We start from the raw sequence: 4,931 nt of genomic DNA on the forward strand, positions 1-4,931 counted from the left end.
GGATCTGATACAGTGGATGCTGGCCAGGAAGCTCTGCATATGCGGGCACCATCTCCCCTGAGTACTAGCAAGTGAAATTATGGAATCCTTCTTCTTTCCCACGAAAGATGCCAGTGGGCTTATTACACAGAGGTGTTGCTGTCATTTTTTTCTCAGCCCCTTCCTTGGGTGGCAGTAATCTGAGGCTAAAGAGAAAGAAAATACTCCCCAACTACTGAAAGGGAGCAGACAACATCTAATCAGAAAGACAGAGAACCATTTAGTAAGGATTACACACTGTGCTGGTCACTTTTTGAGCACATTCTTAAGTTTATGAGAAAGGGTCTATGTGACGTCATCCCATCAGAGCTCCTCTTTTCCAGAACCCATGATTTTTTTTTTCCACCTGAGAATTTTGATTTATTGGGTATTTCGATAAATACAAGGTTACTTCTCATTAGAGTGACCACCACTATGACTAACGTAAAATGGAAATCATTACATAGCTTGTTGTATAGAGACAACTACAAGGCCTCTACTCTGGATTTTTTTTTTCATTTTTAACTCATTATTTTATCAAGTAAAGGAAATTTTATGCTTTTATCCATTGATACAGTAAGAGAAAATATTTTGGATATTTCGTGTTGCTTTATAAAAAATATTAAAACACATTTTCCTGAAATTTAATTTTTTCCATTTTGAAGTAGTATTTAAAACCATGGATATGACTAACCTAACGAGTGAGATTTGACTAGAATTTTTTGCATATGTTGTAAAAATTCATACTTTTTATGAAAGTCAGTGGATTTTGATAAATTACAATACAAGGACCATGTCCCTAGGAAGATATATTATAAGAGGCCATGTTCCAAAGTTTGAAATGCAAATGTTGTTACTAAGGAGAATCCTATTTCCCAAGAACCTATGCTTTTTGCCACATGCTCCTCCTTTTCCACTGTCAAGGTTCTCATCTTACAACATGATTTTGTTTTTTTAATTTAATTTCTTTCAACCTCTTTTCCATGGCTTTTTTTTTTTTTTTTTATAAAGAGGCTGTGGAGGAATAGCTTCAGATCACTTCCCATCCAGTGGTCTGAGCACTGATGTCTCCAGTAGGAGGCTACTGGGCAGGCACAGAGGGTATCTGTGTGCCTCCAGGCCAGAAGATATTAAGACGAGGTGGCAAGGATACACAGAATAACTGTACAAGAAGATGTTCACGATGTAGATAATCACACTGGTGTGATCACTCGCCTAGAACCAGACATCCTAGAATATGAAGTCAAGTGGGCCTTACAAAGCACCACTAGGAACAAAGCTAGTGGAAGTGCTGGAATTCCAGTTGAGCTATTTCGAAATCCTGAAAGATGATGCTGAGAACGTGCTGCACTCAATATGGCAACAAATTTGGAGAACTCCACAGTGGCCACAGGACTGGAAAAGTTCAGTTTACATTCCAATCCCAAAGAAAGGCAGTGCCAAAGAATGCTCAAACTACCGCACAATTGCACTCATCTCCCACACTAGTAAATTAATGCTCAAAATTCTCCAAGCTATGCTCCAGCAATATGTGAACTGTGAACTTCCAGATGTTCAAGCTGGTTTTACAAAAGGCAGAGGAATCCCCTAGTTGAAACTATGGGTTTTCCAGTAGTCCTGTATGGATGTCAGAGCTGGAGTAGAGAGAAAGTTGAGCACCAAAAGAATTCATGCTGTGAAACTGTGGTGTTGGAGAAGACTCTCGAGAATCCCTTGGACTGCAAGGAGATTCAACCAGTTCGCCCTAAAAGACATCAGTCCTGAATATTCATTGGAAGGACTGATGCTGAGCTGAAACTCCAATACTTTGGCCATCTGACGCAAAGGACTGACTGATTCGAAAGACCCTGATGCTGGGAAAGATCGAAGGTGGGAGGAGAAGGAGACAACAGAAGACGAGTTGGTTGGATGGCATCACCGACTCAATGGACATGAGTTTGAGTAAGCTCCAGGGTGTTGATGTTGGACAGGGAGGCCTGACTTGCAGCAGTCCATGGGCTCACAAAGAAATGGACACAACTAAGCCGCTGAACAGACTGACTGAACTCAAAATCAAAGAAAGGGGTTCTAGGAAATGTAGCCCCAGCCTAGGCAAATTAACACAGCAGAGCACAGACCGCTTGACTTACTAAACCCTTCTGCTTTACTTAGTAGGGTGAATTGAGCTTTGAAAAGCTGACCTGACTGAAAAAGAGACTTTGGACAAGTCTGCAGGGAGGAGATTTTTAGTCAATTCTTTAATTTTCCATCTTACGAATCTGCACTAGAAACAGTCTGAATCTCAGTTTTGCCACCTCTTTTGCAGTCAGAACGTAACCATGTGACCTAGGCTCAATCAATTAGATGCACCCAGATGGTACCCAGGCTTAGCCAATCAAATACATCCAGATGGCACTTAAGACTCAATTACTACAGCCACATGGAATGCAGGCTTAACCAATGGATATACCTATAGGTGAAAGCAAGGCAAGTGGATTCTGATGCATAGAATTCAATCTAGCAGAGGTGGAAGAGACATAAGCCATGACACTAGTGACAGCTGCTGTGTCTGGAGCCAGTGGTAGTGACAGTTCAGTTCAGTTCAGTCACTCAGTCGAGTCCGACTCTCTGCGACCCCATGAACTGCAGCATGCCAGGCCTCCCTGTCTGTCACCAACTCCCAAAGTCCATCCAAACCCATGTCCATTGAGTTGGCGACGCCATCCCACCTTCTCATCCTCTGCCATCCCCTTCTTCTCCTGCCCTCAATCTTTCCCTACATCAGGGTCTTTTCCAATGAGTGACAGAAGATCCTGCAATTAATTTCTATATTGTCCATGGCTGCCTCTGCAGCCTTCCCTCCCAGAAATCTGAGTCACTTAATATTCTTAATAAGTTTCTTTCCTGCTCAAAGTTACCTGTAATGGATTTTATTCTTTTCAAGTAGAAAGCTGACACCCCTCTAACTTCATTTAACCATCAAGCCTCTTTGCAAAACTAGACTAAGTAAGGAACAATGTCCAACCCCATGGGCAGTGGAGTCAGGGAGAGGCATTTTGTCAAATTATTATACTGCCACAGACTCTGGGCCAGTGTCCCTCTGAGGGGGTCACTGACCTGGGTTGTGAGTCGGGTAGACCCATCTGAATCCAGGCTGTGGTGCTGACTGACCTGTCGTGTGACATGGAGCATATCACTTTCCTCATCTCGAGAATGGACTGTGATTAGTACTTGCCTCCTCGGGTTGTCATGGAGACCAAAAGATTCCTGTACGGAGCAATCGCTCAAGCACACAGCTCAGCACGTGGGATACACCCACACCAGTGATGCTAGAAGGAATGAGAGTGACCTTTCTTTTGCTGGATTAAAAAAAATAGTAATAATAGAGGTGGTGTCCTCATGTAGTCCAAGATGAAGATGGTCTGTGAATGCTGCAGTTTAGAAAACAGTTACATGTTTTTCGTTTTGAATTTTTTAGTTTTCTTTCTTTTTTTAATTTATTTATTTTAATTGGAAGCTAATTACTCTACAATATTGTAGTGGTTTTGTCATACGTTGACCTGAATCAGCCACGGTTGTACATGTGTTTCCCATCCTGAACCCCTCCCTCGCCCAGTCCTATCACTCTGGGTCACCCCATTGCCACAGCCCTGAACACTCTGTCTCATGCATGGGACCTGGACTGGAGTTCTGTTTCACATATGGAAATATACATGTTTCAACACTATTCTCTGAATCCACCCCACACTTCCCTTCTCTTGCAGAGTGCAAAAGACTGTTGTATACATCTGTGTCTCTTTTCCTGTCTTGCATATAAGGTTATCATTACCATCTTTCTGAAGCCTATATATATACACACACACATATGGCATGTGTGTGTGTGTGTGTGTGTGTGTGTGTGTGCGTGTGTGTGTTGTTGGTGCTTTTCTTTCTGGCTTACTTCACTCTGTATAATAGGGTCCAGTTTCATCCACCTCGTTAAAACTGATTCAAATGCATTCTTTTGAATATATGAGTAATATTCCATTGTGTATATGCACCACAGCGTTCTTATCCATTCTTCTGCTGATGGACATCTGGGTTGCTTCCGTGTCCTGGCTATTATAAACAGTGCTGCGATGAACATTGGGGCACATGTGTCTCTTTCAGTTCTGGTTTCCTTGGGGTTTACGCCCAGCAGTAGGACTGCTGATACATATGGCAGTTCCGTTTCCAGTTTTGTTAATAATCTGCACACTGTTCTCCATAGTAGCTCTACTAGTTTGTATTCCCACCCACAGTGTAAGAGGGTTCCCTTTTCTCTGCACCCTCTCCAGGATTTATTGTTTGTAGACGTTTGGATAGCAGCCTTTCTGCCTGGTGTGAGATGGTACCTCATTATGGTTTTGATTTGCATTTCCCTTATAATGAGTGATTTGAGCATCGTTTCATGTGTTTGTTAGCCATCTGTATGTCTTTTTTGGAGAAATGTCTGTTTAGTTCTTTGGCCCATTTTTTGATTGGGTCATTTATTTTTCTGGAATTGAGCTGCAGGCATTACTTGTATAGTTTTGAGATTAATTCATTGTCAGTGGCTTCGTTTGCTATTATTTTCGCCCATTGTGAAGGCCGTCTTTTTCCCTTACTTAGAGTTTCCTTAGTTGTGCAAAAGCTTTTAAGTTTAATGAGGTCCCATTTGTGTATTTTTGCTTCTATTTCCATTAGTCTGGGATATGGGTCATAGAGGATCCTGTTGTGATTTCTGTCAGAAAGTGTTTTGCCTGTGTTTTCCTCTAGGAGTTTTATAGTTTGTGGTCTTACATTTAGATCTTTAATCCATTTTAAGTTTATTTTTGTGTACGGTGTTAGAAAGTGTTCTAGTTTCATTCTTTTACAAGTGGTTGACCTGTATTCCCAGCGCTGCTTGTTAAAGAGATTGTCTTGTCTTCATTGTA

This window comes from Giraffa tippelskirchi, chromosome Y, assembly GCF_054371585.1.
Source record: "Giraffa tippelskirchi isolate mGirTip1 chromosome Y, T2T-mGirTip1v1.2.pri, whole genome shotgun sequence".
Taxonomy (NCBI): Eukaryota; Metazoa; Chordata; class Mammalia; order Artiodactyla; family Giraffidae; genus Giraffa; species Giraffa tippelskirchi.